Source organism: Podarcis gaigeae, assembly GCF_964106915.1.
Source record: "Podarcis gaigeae genome assembly, chromosome: 7".
Classification (NCBI taxonomy): domain Eukaryota; kingdom Metazoa; phylum Chordata; class Lepidosauria; order Squamata; family Lacertidae; genus Podarcis; species Podarcis gaigeae.
In genome coordinates this window covers 9,577,938-9,596,287 of record NC_139683.1, presented here as the reverse complement: position 1 = coordinate 9,596,287, position 18,350 = coordinate 9,577,938, and positions in this window count along the sequence as shown.

Genomic DNA, 18,350 nt, shown 5'->3' with positions numbered 1-18,350 from the left:
CAGTGAATCAGCTCATCAGGTAGTTGGAGTGTATAATAAAGTGTTATGCAAATGATCGATAATGAGGAAAAAACATTCGGATTTAGAGTTCTTCCCCTCAGCCAAATTCTGGAAGGAGATTGCAGGTACTTAAAGTGCATCAAACTGTAATTTTGTTCTATAAAAAGAAGTTCTTACAATAAAGTACCTGGTAATAACCCTTCTTGAGTTTTCTGGTGCCGCTGTGGGTTACGGAGGCACAGATACACACACACACACACACACACAGCAGCAGCAGCATGCACAATATTGTTATAACCTTTTCTCGGCAGACGTGATCTGACATCAATTTACCATCCTCTTGACATCTTAAAGTTGTTTCTTTATAAGATTCGCATCCGTGTCAGTTTGTTTCCAGTTGATATTGTGAGACTGCCTTCCTGCATTTGTTCTGACAATTTATTTTCAGGTTGACATCATGCCCATCTCTACAGACCTGAGTGGGCATCCGTCATAAGCCGGTTGAGTCAAATTATAAGCGATGCGAGCCCATAAACGACATTAAGGCGCAAGGTTTGCTCAGTTACTGCTGTTCCTACGGTGGCATCCCGAGCCATTTGGCTTCTTATTGTATTATTCGATCCTCCATCTACCCCACTTTTTCCCTCTCCCTTCCCTCCTCCTGGAACACAACTGCTCTTACAAATAGCAGCGCTCCAAAGCATTCCAGGAGAATTAACTGGGCATGCAGATGCAAAACTGATCCCATCAGTATGGCGTACAAACTCATCATATGGTTGGAACAAATAACTATACTGACAGGACAAAAATTAAGGTGGCACAAATGCTAGAGCGAAGAGGAACTTCCTTCCAAATTACATGTGCTGCGCAAATGTGGTGGCCCAGTATACCTGAAGGAGCGTCTCCACCACCATCATTCTGCCCGGACACCGAGGTCCAGTGCCGAGGGCCTTCTGGCAGTTCCCTCACTGCGAGAAGCAAAGCTACAGGGAACCAGGCAAAGGGCCTTCTCGGTAGTGGCACCCGCCCTGTGGAACGCCCTCCCACCAGATGTCAAAGAGAAAAACAACTACCTGACATTTAGAAGAAATCTGAAGGCAGGCCTGTTTAGGGAAGTTTTTAATGTGTGACATTTTAATGTATTGTTAACCTCTGTTGGAAGCCACCCTGAGTGGCTGGGGAAACGCAGCCAGATGGGCAGGGTACAGTCATGGCCGACTCTGGGGTTGCAGCGCTCATCTTGCTTTATTGGCCAAGGGAGCCGGCGTACAGCTTCCAGGTCATGTGGCCAGCATGACTAAACCGCTTCTGGTGAACCAGAGCAGTGCACAGAAATGCCTTCCCACCGGAGCAGTACCTATTTATCTACTTGCAGTTTAACATGCTTTCGAACTGCTAGGTTAGCAGGAGCAGGGACCGAGCAATGGGAGCTCACCCCATCGTGGGGATTCGAACCGCCGATCTTCTGATTGGCAAGTCCTAGGCTCTGTGGTTTAACCCACAGCACCACCCACGTCCCCTGGGTAGGTTAGAGTGAGAAAAGTGGCTGACCCAAAGGGAAGGGCCATAGCTCAGTGGTAGAGGATCTGCCTTGCATGTAGGAGGTCCAAAGTTCGATCCTTGACACCCCCAAGTTAGGTTGCCTGAAAACTGCTGCAAGTCAGTGTAGGGTAGGGAAGCTTTTTAGCCTAAAGGGCCGCATCACCATCTGTGCAAAGTTCCAGGGGCCACATGTCGGGGGAGGGGGAAGCACCAGAGGCAAAAGAGAGGGGAGCAATAAAGGCAGAGATTGGATTCAAGTTACAAGAAAGAACTTTCCAACTAAACATCAGGAGGAGCCATTTGACAGTGGAACAGACTCCCACAGAAGGTGATGGACTCTCCTTCCTTGGAGGTTTTTAAGCAGAGGTTGGATGGTTCTACAACAAAAAGAAAATGGGTTCATTTTTCTACTCAATACACTTCATCCTTCAGGTTTAAATGCTGAAATAGATTATAGTTGCTTTCTTTAGTTGAATATTGGACAAACCTTTAACCAACATATAATAAAGTGGATGCTCAGGTTGCAAACATGATCCATGCGGGATGCACATTCGCAACCTGCAGCGTTTGCAACCCGCGCCTGTGCGTCTACGCATGCGCTGGTTGCGATTTGGTGCTTCTGCGCATGCGCGACCACCAAAACGCGGAAGTAACCTGTTCCGGTACTTCCAGGTTTCGGCGGTCCACAACCTGAAAAAAATGCAACCTGAAGTGGCTGTAACCCTTTAAGAGTGAATTAACACGAATTATCTGCACCTGTCGCCTTAGCTAGTGTTGCCCCCTTATATAGTACTCAGACTTACAGGTTTACCACGACTGAGAATCTGTCACAAATAAGATCCCTGTAGCTGTTACATACAGTAACGGTATGTACATTTGTTATATCCTTGTATGTTTCTTTGGAATCTGTGCAGCTAATATATTACAAAGTGTCTATGTTTATATGATTTAGAACCACGCACAGCTGATGAAGCCCCTTTGAGGTGAAACAGGGGAATATCCAGGAATCCTTCTCTTGTCTACCTGTGCCAGCATCTACCAGTGCCAGTTTCTTATGTCTACCAACCTTATTATCTTCATTAGACACTTACAAGACGATTTCATGGTACTCTTCTAAGGAATACATCAGATAGAAAAATACAAAAGAAGATGAAGAAATTAGAAATGAATGTACTATGTGACTGACAAAATAGGAATCACATTTTTTTACATACTGGACTCGGTGGTTAACTGAATAAGTTACATTTTAATATGTTACGTCACGTTGCTGATTTTGACATTATGAGAAGCTGTATCTAATTTTGACAAGCAGTTTCTAGTAAATAACTTTACAATTGTTATTATACAGCTTATTACGTTTACGTGTTTTTTCAAGTAAGTGGATTTGCGTAATATAGGAATTCTAGTGGTTCTGCTTTTAGTTTAGATTCCTGCATTGCAGGGGGTTGGACTAAATGACCCTCAGAGTCCCTTCCAGTCTACGATTCTATGATTTTATGTTTGTGCTGTAGGCTAGTTTCTTCAGACTCCCATGCCCCTCTCGATCCATGGTCAGGGTTCAAAGACACTTCCCAGCCAGGCAGAAACACATTAGAAAAATCTATTAGGGATTTTGCTGTGCAAGTTGTTTTGTGACAGAAGGCTTTATTTGTTTGTTTATAAAAATGTTTGCATATGGCTAGTCATTAAAAAAAAATCAAAACAGTTTACAGCAAACATACATACGATCAAAACCATGTAGGAAACAAAAACAAAAACCAGAGAGCAACTATTAGAGAGAGAGATTTTCTTAATTGCCTGCATAAGCTTGACAACTAAGCATACGTTTTATGATCAGTTCCCTAAGAAATAGGAAAATAAGCCCTTGATAAAAGCACCGTTGCCAAAATGTGTCAGGCATACTGAACAATAAAATAATTTTCTTCCTTAGCATCTTTGAGATATGTGTATCCTTTTTGTTTGTCAGCAATGATGCTCCCCTTGTATTATAGGGCAGTCTTTTTTGGGAAGGAAAAGAAACCATGGGTAGTATTCAATTCCGCTTTACTCACATAGCTTCTGAAATTAACGATTGAAATTAATGGGCCAAACATGGTCATGATCCTTAATTTCAGTGTGTCTATTCTGAGTAAAACTTGGTTGGATCTCACCCCATGAGTAAGATAAGCCAAGCAGACTGGGTTGTATCAACTATTAGTCCTTACTCAAAGCAGCCCCACTGAAATAAATAAACACGACTAACTTAGGTCCATGCATTTCAATGGGTCTACTCTGAATGGGGCTTAGTTGTATACAACCCAATGTTATGATGATCCAGGGCTCTGAATTCCCATTATCAGGGGAAGAGGCTGAGGAGGGGATACAGAGGACACCCTAGACCAGGGAGAAGGTTTGTCCAGCCCTCATCTCTTAAGAGGTTCCAGCACCAAAGGAACTCATGATGTCTGTGCCTCTCTGACTTGAAGAAGTTGCATTGCCTTAATATAAAAACATACAAGAGCCAGTAGTCCACCTAGTCTGGCATTGTGTTTCTCACAGTGTCCAATCACATGCTTTTGGACAACCCACAATAGCCTTCTGTCCTCCTGCAATTTCCAGCAACTGATATTCAGAACGATTTCTGCCTCCGCATTTGGTGGAAGAGCAGGATACAAAAAGGGAATCTTTCACAAATGACAACCATGGTGCGTTGGAAGCATATGAAATGGACCTCTGATGATGCTTCTATGTCTTCAGCTGGGGGTCAGAAGAACACACACACACACACACACACACACACACACCAAGCAACCCCACAGCTTCTAAAATTAACCAATATAGGCATGTGATTAAAAACTGCAGTAGAGGGATGCATTTGTTTCCAGCGTGGTTTCTGGATTGTATTGGATCTCCCCTTCGTATATTTTATTAAACCTCCAGTGGCCCATTTAAGTCTGGAGGGGTGCCTGGCACTTTGCAAGTCCTCCCAGATTAAATCGAGATTCTCTTTCAGAGGCAGGCATGCTGTTGGACTCCGATTAAGAGAAAATTAAGCTCCTGGGGCCAGTGCAGGCAAGTGGAACCAACAGCATGTCAGTGAGTGCCAGAGATTCCTACATTTCAAGCAAGCTCTGCTATATTTCCCTTGCATCAGGCACTCACACCTGCTGTTCCTCACTGAGCTGGTTGAAGTCCAGGAGAGCTTAAGAGAAAGAGCAATTGCATCTGTTGAGCACAGTCCTGTGCGCAGGGCAAGCCAGGAGCTTACAGTTTGATCCAGACCATATTTCCTTGGAAGCAAGTCCTTCCAATTTCCGTGGGACTTTCACCCGAGAAAAATATGCTTGCTGTTTCCAGCTGGGTGGCATGGCAAGAGACAAGCAAGAAGTCTACTCCCGGGAATCAGAGGCAGCATACATCTGAATTATCACTTTCTGGGGGTACAACCAGAGGAGAGGGCTATTTTTCTCATGCCCTTCTCGTGGGCTTGCCAAAGGCTGGGAAGTTTTCTGTGGGCTAGGATTTAATGTCATGTAGCATTCTGTGTACTAGTTGTTGTTTTTAATTACCTGAAGTTCAAGGATTAATGTATCAGGTATGGAGGTCCACAGAAGCAACATAAGGTGGTATGAGGTCAAGTTACAACTTGCAAATACAGTAATAGTAATAGTAATAATAATAATAATAATAATAATAATAATAATAATAAATTATTTATTATTTATACCAAGCCCATCTGGTTGGTTATAACTGTATTAAAATACAGTTGTCTGTTAAACATTAAAAGCTTCCCTAAATAGGGCTGCCTTCAGATGTCTTCTAAAAGATAGCTGATGGCTCTTTGGGGTCTTTACAAGATTGAGTCCCACACCACTATATGGTGCTGATGAGAAACAATTAAAAACAGACGGGCTGTGCCTGTCAGTGATTTTAATGTGTTGTATGGGGTTATATGTCTCAGAACTAACTTCAGATTGCTTTGATTGTCCAGTTAACAGTAACAGAGTAAGGCATCAAGTCATACAGAGGACAATCCTAACCAGTGCTATTTTCCTAGGGAAAAAAGGTGCCAGAACTCACCATGAATGCTTCCCTTGCTCTCTTATAATGGCAATGGCACCCACCTGAGAGGTGCTGGAACTGAGTACTGGTGAGTTCCAGCTGAAGAAAAGCCCTGATCCCTGTTGTGATCCAGAATCGCCATTCAAACAGATTGCTGCAGAACAGCAGTGACTATTCCTCTACATGACATATTGTTGTGAGCAGGGATTTTCAACTCTGACAAGTATGAAAGATCAGAATATGAAAGATCTTTGTGTTGACGAGGCAATGAATCATAGAGTTGGAAGGGACCTCATGGGTGATCTAGTCAAACCCCCTGCAATGCAGGAAACTTAGCTAAAGCATCCATGGCAGATGGCCACCCAACCTCTGATTAAAAACCTCCAAGGAAGGAGAGTCCACAACCTCTCGATGAAAATTTGTTTGTCTCAGATTAGACCTAATATCAATGAGATTACCCAGAAAAAGCAAGCTCACACCTCTCATTGAGTTTGTATACATATTTAAGGTGAAAGATTTAGATGATCTGAAGAGAAACCAGAAGCCATGTGTGTCACTAGTTCACTAACAGACATGACAGAAGGAGACTCAACATTGCAAACACCAGGCTCACATACTTAAATTACCTATGAAGCCTCACTTATAATTATATTTTGGGAATGATGCATGTTCTTAAGTAGTTGTATTGCTTATACTTTCTGGATGTCCCATGATCATATTATAAACTCAAGCACAGCTAGGAGTTGTTTCTTTTTGTTTTCCAATGTATTTCTTATTAACAACAATAATAAAATTATTCCGAAAATGTGGCCCAGAGAAAAAAGTTTGAGAACCACTGCAGTAGAAGGACACACAGTTTCACTTTGTCGAATGAGCAACAATAATGTAGGACTCCAAACCAAAATCTCTGGACACTCAACAAACACAAGCCAGACAATCCATCTTCACTCATTGTCAAACATAGCCATGTCTTCACCCTGAACAAAATAATTGTTCAATTGTGCATGTTGTAAATGGGAGGGGAAACTGCTGTAAGAATGGCCATTTTAATAGCAGGGAAAAGTTGGGTCCAGTCAAATAGTTCAGCAAGGCTCACGTTGAATATGTCACACAATGATGGATATATTCCTTCGCTATGTCTTTTTGCCCACAAATCATACCAAGTACAGATTCAGCCCCAAAGTTTTAGAATAGGTAAAGTTCTTGAATGGAATTGAAAATGGCCTGGAAGTCTTCAGTGTGGTGCATCTTAGATAGATGTAGCTACAGCAAATTCTAAGCAGGTGGGTTTTCATGACTGAAACGAGTCCTCGGTGAGATAATAAATGAACCCATGTAGGGAATGTAGATGGGTCACCAATAGAACTCTTTTGTGGGTTGGTTCGGATTATTGGTGTGTTTTTTCTAGGTGATTTAAGTTCTGTATCCACTTCATATTCCACTTTCTCGCACTTTTCTATTGTGTTAAAGATCTCCTCACTAGCTTCCTTTCCCTGTATTATTCCCAGCAAGTCTTCCACACATGTTTTTATTTCTAACTTAACATATTGATGAGCTTGGGTGACTGGCTCTAGCATAGAATAGTATTTGCTTATGATCACAATTAGTGATGTATGGAAGTGAGAGCTGGACCATAAAGAAGGCTGATCGCCGAAGAATTGATGCTTTTGAATTATGGTGCTGGAGAAGATTCTTGAGAGTCCCATGGACTGCAAGAAGATCAAACCTATCCATTCTGAAGGAAATCAGCCCTGAGTGCTCACTGGAAGGACAGGTCCTGAAGCTGAGGCTCCAATACTTTGGCCACCTCATGAGAAGAGAAGTCTCCCTGGAAAAGACCCAGATGTTGGGAAAGATGGAGGGCACAAGGAGAAGGGGACGACAGAGGACGAGATGGTTGGACAGTGTTCTTGAAGCTACCAGCATAAGTTTGACCAAACTGCGGGAGGCGGTGGAAGACAGGAGTGCCTGTCTAAACAACAACAACAACAATGATCACAATAAAAGTTGATTTCCATGAAACTTGTCTTGGTGTTGTTTGTTCCTACTAATCGCTTGAGTCGCAAGGCCAAATGTGTGTAATGTTCTGCAAAGTCATAGATGCTCTTGTATTTTTGAGTCCACCATGTTTCACATAGCATTGGTATGTTGGGTGTTAACCATTGTATTCCTGCCCAACCAATTCATTGAGATCTAGTCCAAAATCAAAACCTGCAGATCAGATTGTTTTGGCTATTTCAACCACAGTTGAAACAAACCCAAGGAATTTCTCATACACGTATGCATTACCACCAATTTCCGGTGATGTGACCCACAATACAAAATAGCTGATATTCAAGAGTAGAGCTTCTGTTTATTTTCCCTATTCATGACAGAAAGGAAATTAGAAGCATCTTCACAGAAACCGCTTTGCCATCTGCTTTGTGAGGGCTCTTATGCAGCTTCATTGAAGTCTTTGCATTTGGTGCAGACTTTCATAATGTACATGCTCTGTCTTCTTCTTCTTTGGCGTTCACTCGTAGCCGAGTAAGATTGTCTTCCATTAACACGGTCTTAACAATGAGTCCGTAAGTGACTGTGGAGGCCAATTCTGGATCCACACGTCCTTCCACAGTGGGGACATTAGTTTCTGGGTGGGAGTTGATCACTGTGTGGATTTGCCAAGCATACCTTCCTCTTAGCACGTTTCTCCCTTGCGTCCTGAGTTTGAGCATATTCAAAGCCCATAACACCTTTGGTAAATAATAATAATAATAATAATAATAATAATAATAATAATAATAATAATAATAAATAAAATTTTATTTCTATCCCGCCCTCCCCAGTCAAAGCCAGGCTCAGAGCAGCTAACAACAGTAAAAATAGCACAGTTTACATAAAATCACAGTCAACTAATTGAGATACATTCTAAAATCAATTCAGAATCAAATTAATGGCAACCATTGGGCTAGAATTCTATGAGGATTACAGAAGGAGAGAGGAGGTCAGACTGTGCCTTGGCCAAAGGCCTGGTGGAACAGCTCTGTCTTGCAGGCCCTGCGGAAAGATGTCAAGTCCCGCAGGGCCCTGGTCTCTTGTGACAGAGCGTTCCTCCAGATCTGGGCCATGGCCGAAAAAGCGCTGACTCAGGTTGAGGCCAGCCTAACCTCCCAGTGTCCCAGGATCTCCAATATGTTTTTATTTGAAGACCATAAGGTCCTCCGTGGGACATACCAGGAGAAGTTCTGACTAAGCATCTGAGAGAACTTTATGAAAGTAAGAGCTGGTTAATTGTGAAACTGAGTAGCTCAGAAGATGATGGCTTCTCTTTCATTGAGGTTTTGTAAAGAGTAATTGGAAGACCACTTGTCAGATATTTTTTAGCTGTGATTCCTGCTTCACAGGTGTTTGGACAAAACAACCCTTGAGGTCCCTTCCAACTCTACAATTCTATATTTCTATTTTGGGCTGGGATTCAGTCACATGCTGGCAAATTCCAACTTCACAGTTAAAGTTGATTTGGTTCTCGTGTGCAACAAACCTGCTCCTCCCCACCCCTCCAAAAATACAGACCTTTTGCAATAAAGAAAGCGTGGAACAACAATTGCTTGATGCTGTATTGTCTAACCTCCCCTCAAGCAAATCAAAACAAATGCTCAGTAAAGAGCCAACATCATCTAACCTCTCTGCAAACAGATCAGGATGAGTGCTTAATAAACAGGTTGTCTGGAATCAAGCCTAGTATGTGTATTGCATTACCATCTTCTTACAAAAGAGTTTATTATACATCATGTCATGTATGGTATAAATGCCAAGGGCTGCTGTTTTGCTTGAATAATGGCAAACCCTGCTTTTAACTATTTGTCAAGATTATTGTAAATCCTAATGGTGACAGCTGCAGAAATGCAACTCCTGATCCATTTGGGTACCCGGGGAAATAAAAATGTACATCACTAGACCGGGGTTGGGGAGGAAGCCACTAATAACTCATAAAATGCTTGATATATATTTTCCTGGCCCTGCCAATATTATGGGAAATTAATTTCTACTCACAATGCAGATCAGATATAAAAAAGATGGAAGGGAAATAAATTAATTTGGCTGACTGTACTCTGTAGTCTAATCTCAACATTAATCTCTTTTGTAATAGGGAGTGCTAGAAATGGACTTGGGTTTCAAAATTAATGTTATGGAGAAGAGAAGTTTTGTGGGGTTGACATTACCCTCCCACTCCAGAATGAAATGCATTTTAAGGCCAGTGGGAATTTAGGCCCTAATTTTAAAATTCTATTGTCTTCAAGACACCACTCAAGACAAGGTGCTGGTAATCACCTGTAAAGCCTTAAATCGGGGATTACCAATCTTTTTGGGCCACTCGGAACATTAGGAATTTTGAGAAAGTGCCGTGCCAGTCACAAAATGGCTGCTACGGAGGAGTGGCATAACACAAAATGGCTGCTACATCTGGAACAGACACGACAACAAAATGGCACCCCCTCCCACATGTTCTACCCAATTAATAGTGAAAAGGGCACTTTCATCAGTCACTACTGCACTCAATCATGAAGAGAAGCTCTTTGCACCTCTTGTACCTCTCATCTGTTCAGAAAAGAAGGAGAGTGTCCGATCCTGGTATCCAATGGAATGTGGACATTTTTACAGAGGAGGAGAGATATTCAGTGTAGGAGAGGTTGAGCCATTGCAATTTGGAACTGAGCGGGGAAAACAAGTCTCTTTTATGCTGTGGATTTTTGAAGGGCTGTTTACTGAGACCTTTTGCTGACACCATAGGAAGAGTTGGCAAGCATACTGACACTCACAGATGCTTCATTGATTACCCCTGCCCTAAATGACCTCAGTCATACCTAAGTGACTTCATCCACACCTACATCTAAAAGCAACCAGGGGCACTTTCTCAGGTCACAAGTTTTGCACCAGGTCTGGTCTGCAGAATCTACAGTCGCTTCCTTCCCCTGCCCCCATGTCCTTTGGAATTGTTTCTTCTTGGAAACGCAACAAAATGGAAAGGGCCATAGCTCAGTGACAGAACTTCTCCCTTATATGCAGAAGTTACCAGGGTTAACCCCGCTTTAATCTCCAGGTAGGGCTGGGAACGTCCCTTGTTTGAAACCCTAGAGAGGTGCTGGCAGTCAGCGTAAGCAGTACTGAGACAGATGGACCAATATACTCTGACTTAGCATAAGGCAGCTCCCTAAGTTCCTGTGTCCTTCTCTGCAGGCAACAGAAATCTCCAGCCAGCCCTGGACTGGGACTGATCTTCAGATGGGTTAATCCAGAGCAGGGGTTCCCAATTAACTAAGTGCTGCGGACCCCGTTTTTCATAAGCCAAGTGTCAGGCGTCAGAGGATCCAACCCCCTACAGTAGGTTGCCAGGAATGGATAAGACACAGAAAGTTCTTACCAACTGCTTTTTATTCAATATTCACAGAGAGAAGCTTGGAAATGCAGCATCCTGGAATAACAGTGTTGTCCCAAGTTAGTCTCCACCCCCTCCTTCTCTCTCTTTATGTGTCATCACTACGGGTGCTGCAATGTGCCTTCTCCCTCTGAGCTCTTTGCTCTCCTACTTTCAAGGCTCGCCGGGTTCTGGGAGGGGGGGTCTGGAATGTTTTCTAAAGACACTGTTAAGTTGTGGGTTGACATAGCCGACGACCAGTGATTTCTCCAAATAGCTCTTTATTTCGTAAGCTGGAATAGAACTGACTGCAAACAGCTCAGCCGGCCTGCTTTTATAGGCAGCCGGCTGTCAATATTGTAACAACAACAGCCCAGAGTTCCCGCCTAAAATAACTGACGCGGACCTGAGGGTTAACTATCTACAGACCTGAGTGAAAACTATATACAGTATCCCCCTGCTGGCCCAGGGTGAAACTTCACTACATAACACCCCTCCCCACCGAGATAAGGCGTTAGTTACAATGGTAATGGTTTCCTTATATACAGCACTACGTGTAATGGTTCAATTAGGCACAAAAGCATATCGGTTACATTTCCCATACTTAGACCAACAGTGATACATGTCCAACAACATAGTCCTTTAAATAAGTTGGGCGCTTGGAAACTCTGCCAGACCGCCGGGGACTGGTACCAAGTCCGGAGAGCCACACAGTTCTTGCTGAGGCTGTGGTGCGACCCTAGGTGGCGTTGGAACCAAATCCCCTGGATCCGCTGCTGTGGGTGGAGCCTCCGCAAGTGGAGTGGTCTGAGTCTGTGGTAAGTCTGGCAGACCCTCTGAAGCGGCTTGGTTCGGCTCCACGCTGGCAGTTTGCGAGGGAGGTGTAGGTGGGGCCTCGCCATCTGTACGTGTCTCTTCTGGAGCCGCAAGCGCAGTTGGGGGCACCTCGGTAGTGTCCAAGTCCCCAACCCTGCGCCTAAGCTGGTCTATGTGCCGTCGCCACAAGCGTCCGTCTTCGAGTGCCACCTGGTACGAGCGAGGTCCAGTGACTCCCACTACTGTGGCTGGCACCCAAGGAATGTCCCCCACATAGTTCCGGGCAAAGACCTGGTTTCCTGGGACAAATGACCGTGGCGCGTTGGCACAGCCTGGGGGTTCAGCCACGGCAAAGTCCGGGTGTAGCCGGTTGAGCGGTGACCTGAGGCGGCGGCCCATAAGCAGTTCAGCAGGACTCCTCCCTGTGGCCGCATGAGGGGTGATGTGTTGCACGAACAAGTATTCGGCGACCTGCTCATGCCAGTCTCCCCGGTCCAGGCACGCCAGTGCCTCTTTTGCCGAGCGCACCATTCTTTCCGCTTGCCCGTTGCTGGATGGATGAAAGGGTGCCATTAGGGCATGGCGGATGCCCAGTCCCAAAAGATACCGCTCAAACGTGCCTGACGTGAACTGCGGTCCATTGTCAGAGACAAGGACATCAGGACACCCATGCGTTGCAAACAGGCCTCGCAGCACCCAGATGACAGCTTCGGTAGTGGTGGAGGGCATCAGGGCGACCTCCAGCCATTTGGAATAGGCGTCCACCACTACCATAAAGGTCCGGCCGTGAAAGGGGCCAGCCAGATCAATGTGCACCCTCGACCAGTGTGTCTTTGGCGTCTCCCAGGTGTGCCCCTTAGCTGCCGGTGGTGCAGGCCTCGACTCTTGGCACGCTTGACAGGCGGACACCCAGGCAGTGATGGCATCGTCCATATTAGGCCACCAGACGTAACACCGAGCCAACGCCTTCATTTTGACAATTCCCGGGTGGCCAACGTGCAGAGCCTCCAGGACGCGCTGACGGAGTCCCTGGGGAATCACGACGCGGTCTCCCCACAGCAGACAGCCGCAATGAGCTGAGAGTTCATGTTGTCTGGTTGCGAAGGGCTGGAACTCCGATGCAAAAGGCCCTTGTGGCCACCCCCTCCACACCCAGTTGAGCACCCGGCTGATCGTGCGATCCTGGGCAGACGCGGAGGCCACAGTGGCAGCTGATACAGGCGCTGCCGGAAGATCCTCAATCAGAAGGAGCGATGAAGCTGGAGCCGGGTCTTCCACAAATGCTGGAAGAGGGCAACGGCTGAGGGCGTCAGCATGGCCCATCGATTTCCCCGGGCGATGGATGAGCCGGTAGTGGTACGCAGCCAGGAAAACAGTCCATCGCAGCATGCGTGGCGAGAGGACCGGTGGAGTTGGACGATCACCGGCGAGGAGGCCCAGGAGTGGCTTGTGGTCAGTGATGAGGTCAAAAGTCCTGCCATAGAGGTATTCATGGAACCTCTTCACTCCAGCCACAAGTGCCAATGCCTCCTTGTCGAGCTGGCTGTAATTCCGTTCCGTCGGAGATAGAGTCCTGGAAAAGTAGGCGAGTGGTGCTTCTCTTCCATCTGGAAAATGGTGACTAAGGACAGCACCGATGCCAAAAGGTGAGGCGTCGCAGGCAAGGACCAGCGGCCTGGATTCACTGTACTGTACCAGCACACTGTCTGATGAAAGGAGAGCCTTGACCGCGTTGAAGGCCGCCGTCTCCCGATGACCCCAGGCCCAAGGTGTCTTTGTACTAAGGAGTCGGTGAAGAGGCTCAGCCACTGTGGCTTTGTGGGGCAGGAACATGTTATAAAAGTTCAGCAGCCCCAGGAATGCCTGCAACTCCGTCTTGTTCTTTGGGGTGGGGGCCTGCTGGATAGCGCGGATCTTGGATGTGGTCGGGTGAAGGCCGGAGGCATCGATAAGATAGCCCAGGAACTCTACCTGTGGAACAGCGATCTGGCACTTCTCCCTCTTTACCTTGAGCCCGGCCTCTTGGAACCTGGTCAGCACGGCACGGAGGCGCTCGAACAGCTGCTGGTGTGAGTCTGCAGACACCAAGACGTCATCAAAATATGGTACCACGCCCAGAAGCCCTTGCAGGAGACGCTCCATAAGGCTTTGGAAGATGCCAGGAGCCACACTCACCCCGAACTGCAACTGGTGGCAACGGAATGCCCCCCGGTGGGTGACGATCGTCTGGGCTTCAGCAGTGGCATCATCGACTGGCAGTTGTTGATAGGCTTGGGCAAGGTCCAGCTTAGCGAAGACCTTACCCTCACCCAGGGAATGCAGCAGGTGTTGGACAACAGGAACCGGATAAGCGTGCTGCTGAAGTGCCTTGTTGATCGTGCACTTGTAGTCAGTGCAGATTCTCACCGACCCATCTGGCTTGACAGGCGTGACGATGGGGGTTTCCCACTTGGCGTGGTCAACCGGCTCCAAAACTCCTTGGGCGATCAGTTTGTCCAGTTGTTCGTCCACCTTAGCCTTGAGAGCAAAGGGAACCCGGCGTGGCTTTAGCTTGATGGGGGCGACTTGTGGATCAAGGCTAAAGGAGATGGGCGTACCTGTATATTGCCCCAAGGTGCCGTCAAAAACCTCGGCAAAGTCTTTGACCAGACCCTCAGTCTCTGCGTTAGAGATGCAGTTGATGCCGGTGACTTCCAGGCCGAGGGCATCAAACCAGTCTAGCCCTAGGAGGCTTGGCCGCTGACCTTCGACCACCACCAACCGGAGCAGGCCCGAAAAATCCTTGAAGGCAATCCGGAACCGGCCAACGCCTACCACGGGAATGTCGTTTCCCTGGTAGTCTCTCAGGTGTACGCGGTGAGAGTCGAGTTGCCTTTTGGACACTCTGGGTACCAGTCTTTTGATGGTGCTCCACGACACGATGGACAGGGCAGACCCGGTGTCGATCTCCATGTCACATGGAGCTCCTTCAATGAGCACCGTGACGTTCAGCTTGCGTCGCGTAGGCGAGTCGGTTTGGCCAATCGTGGTTCCAGACGGGCAGTGGCAGTTGGTGAGAGCGAAACAACTTTCCTTGGCAGACTGGAGTGAAGGCTTGGACTTGCGAGTCGATGAAGGGGGGGGGTGTCAGACGGAGCCGATCGGCAGACCTTAGCGATGTGGCCCCTTCTGGAACACTTCCTACAGATGGCGTCTCTGAATCGACACTTGGCACGGGAATGGTTGCCTCTGCAGCCGGCACATTCCGGTTGGCCCTTGGACTTCTGTTGGAACTTCCTGTGCTCCCGCTTTGTCTGGTGCACGTCATCGCCTTCACTGGAGGATGCCTCATCACTGCTGGCCTCTTCATGATGCACCGGAACTGGCTCCCTAGCAAGACGCTGGCTGCTGGACTTGCGGATCTCCTGGGCGGAGCGTTCAGCAGCTTCTGAGGCCACAGCCTCCTCAATGGCTTTCTGCAGCGTGAGGTCTGGCTTGGCGAGGAGACGCCGTTGCAGATGGATGTCCCGGACCCCGCAGACGATTCGATCCATCAGGGCATCGTCTAAGTCTCGGAACTCACAGTGCATTGCAGCCTGTCGCAGGGCGGTGGTGTAGTTGTTGATTGACTCCCCCTCTGCCTGGTTCCGGTGGTAGAACGCATGGCGGGCAGCAATCTTGGACGGCTTTGGTGCGTAGTGGTTGCGGAGCTTCTCTTGGATCATGTCCCATGGTGTTGCCTGGACTGCTTCGGGTGCAACCAATGCTCGGGCCGTCTCAAACACCTCAGGCCCACAGAGGCTGAGGAATAGGCCCCGCTTACGATCCTTTGATACTGCTGTCAGCTCGTTGGCTTGGAGGTAGCAGTCGAACTGAGCAAGGTAGGAATCCCATGATTCAGAGGCTGGCGCAAACGGCGGTAGAGGCACAAGTGAAGCCATGATTCCGATGCCGGCGTGAAGGGCGATGGATGGAACACAGTGCTCTAGCCAGAACAGTCAGCTCTGAATTGGTTCTGTCCAGTGATTTCGCTCAGTGATTTCGCTCTGTGATTCAGCTCAGTGATTCAGCTCAGTTCAGAGGCTGGCCGCATCTGGCTGTGCTCTGATGTCCATCGATCCCATCCTCGTCGCCAGTGTTAAGTTGTGGGTTGACATAGCCGACGACCAGCGATTTCTCCAAATAGCTCTTTATTTCGTAAGCTGGAATGGAACTGACTGCAAACAGCTCAGCCGGCCTGCTTTTATAGGCAGCCGGCTGTCAATATTGTAACAACAACAGCCCAGAGTTCCCGCCTAAAATAACTGACGCGGACCTGAGGAAAAACTATCTACAGACCTGAGTGAAAACTATATACAGTATCCCCCTGCTGGCCCAGGGTGAAACTTCACTACATAACAGACACTGTGTCCATCAGCTGACCCCCTTCTTCTTCTTCTTCTTCTTCTTCTTCTTCTTCTTCTTCTTCTTCTTCTTCTTCTTCTTCTCCTCCTCCTCCTCCTCCTCCTCCTCTTCCTCCTCCTCCTCCTCCTCCTCCCCCCCCTCACATTATTTCCCAGCTTTCCCCCTCATCTTCCTCTGAGCTGTGAACTTCCTCAAATCCCTGTTGTAATTCTGAACTGTCTTCTTCTTCTTTGGAAGGGTCAGGCTGGGTAGGCGGTCTCCACCATTTCTCCATCAAGCCATGGACCCACTGCTTTTGAAAAATTTGATATGTCTATGGCAGTTTTTGTTATGCGAACGGTGCCACGGACCACCAATTGGAAACCACCAATCTAGAGGCGAAGCCCATTGCGAGAGGTTGAGGGTTTGCTTCAGAGGGGAGTACAACACAGAGGAGGACATAGACATCTGTGTCCAGCTAGTGACCAGGCAAGGCATCAACTTTGACTTGGGCATCGTTATCATTGGGTTGCCATACATCAGGGAAATTCCTGACATGTCCAGGTTTTCAGGTATAAAAATGGCGTCGGGGGGAATGCGATGGAAAAAGCAGCGTAAACAGTTCCAAAAATCACTATTTTGGGGGGAGGTTTGAAACACAATTATCCTTCGAATTTCATGCTTCTTTGACATTTGGAATGGAGTTCTCCAACATAATAGTGTCTTCAAAAATGCACACATTTAAGGGAGAATGTGCATTATAAATGCATATACTGATTACAGCACACCAAAAGGCATGATATGGGGGGAGTGGAATGTGCAAATCAGTCAAAACTGCATTTGAAAATGTGTAATTTAGGAGAAATCCACATGCTGACAAATTTTCACACGAAAAATGATGAGAAAATGGAAAACTGATTGGAAGACTTGAAACAAAATGAGAAACCAAAATTGACAGGTTCACCACCTCTGTCTTCTCTACCTGCTCCTTTTCACACCAAAAATGCAAGGGGGGAGGAATTTGGGACTCCTTGGATACAAATAACATGCCACAGCCCTGGGCTAAGGCCCTTCTTTTGTCCAAGAATCTTTTCCCCTTCGATTTTCAAATTAATTGGAGAAGCCACCCCTTTGTACCTTTCAAAGGGTAACACCCTGCGCACTGCAATGGGGAGTCAGTTTTGTACTGTTGTATTCTGAGCAGTCCCATGGCAGATCTTGAAACAGCAGCCTCTGGTGCAGGAGGAAAGTGCTTTGGGTGTGCGATTCCATTGGCTGACGAAAAAATAAACAAGGTTTGAAAGAATGCATCTCACTCAACCACTTCGTTCAGGCCGGAGTTAAGAGATCATCAGTATCTTTTATTATTGCTATTATTGTTATCATGATCGCATGCCGGGTAATCTTTCCCCTTTCCATTTGACAAAATAAAGCAATAATGCCTCCCCTATTATTGACTCAAGAGTATCAGCCGCTGACGGAGGGGATTCGTTATTGTGAAGAATTCCTCCAGAGCACAGCTGTTAGGGACCCGGTCTTAAATTATGAAAGCAATTCTCCCCAGCAAAATGCATAAGTCACAAATATGCAGCCGATGCAAAATAAAATGGAGGCAGAGGAGCTGGAGGGGAGGAAGGAAAAGAAAGGGGGGACCACCCAAGATTTTAGCAGGCTTGCTTGTGTGGCAGGGCGGGGGGAGGAAAGAGAAAGAATCGCAGATAGCTGCTGCTAATAGGCAGTGGGAGTCTCTTGGCTCTCTGCTTGCCAGCATCTCTGCTTATTTCTGTTAAAAAAGCAAGGTAAAGAGGGGAAGAAAGAGGAACGGCAAAGGCTGAATGGTAATCTGGAACATGGCAGAGAAGGGGAATAATTTCCTGTGCAAGGGCTGTATTCATTTTTGGGTAGCACCCAGGGAAAACACGCCAGGAGTGGGGCCAGTGGGAAAAGTGGGCAGGGCAATTCCTGTAAAACCTATCTTGCATAAAGGTAAAGGTAAAGGGACCCCTGACCATTAAGTCCAGTCGTGACTGACTCTGGGGTTGCGGTGCTCATCTCGCTTTATTGGCAGAGGGAACCAGCGTACAGCTTCCAGGTCATGTGGCCAGGATGACTAAGCCGCTTCTGGCGAACCAGAGCAGCACACGGAAACGCCGTTTACCTTCCGTCCAGAGTGGTACCTATTTATCTACTTGCA